Genomic DNA, 687 nt, shown 5'->3' on the forward strand with positions numbered 1-687 from the left:
CTAGAGGCTATTTTAAACGGGCAAACATATCTAACCAGGGGCTAGCGAGCGGTTGAGAACACTTGCTGCTCAGTTCCCAGTCAGTGGCAGAACCTGTAACTCCAGCTCCATGAGATCCAACATCCTCTTCTGGCCTTTCAGGCAATATTATGTATGTGTTGGGTGTGCATGAATTCTAATGCACGTGCATGTACACACACACACACACACACACACACACACATGATAATAAATTTTTTAAAAGAGCCATTAAAAAAAAAGTCATTAAACAATGACTTATTTCCCCAAGTCATCTGTGGGATTTCCAACCAGACTGCAAAGGAATGAAAAGGAGAGCTGCTAACACGTGTGAAGAGGGTTAATTACCACACTGGTATGCCAAAGGGCAAGTATAAGGAATGATGATTTAATACTGCAAAAACTGGCTGAAACACTTTACAAACTTCACTAGGACAAAAAGCCACACCACACTACTTAATCTACTTACTTTCAATATTAAGGTTTATTTTTTTCCAGGATGAAGTAACAGTTTAAATAATTATCAGAATTATGTATAAATGAACATTCATTCAGACAAAAAAAAATCACTGTTCACAAGTAGCTAAGAAATATTTTGCAATTTATATAATAAATATATCTGTGTTTGGGTTAACAGGCACCATCTTGATAACAGAAAAGTTTTTTTAA

This window comes from Mus pahari, chromosome 20, assembly GCF_900095145.1.
Source record: "Mus pahari chromosome 20, PAHARI_EIJ_v1.1, whole genome shotgun sequence".
Classification (NCBI taxonomy): Eukaryota; Metazoa; Chordata; class Mammalia; order Rodentia; family Muridae; genus Mus; species Mus pahari.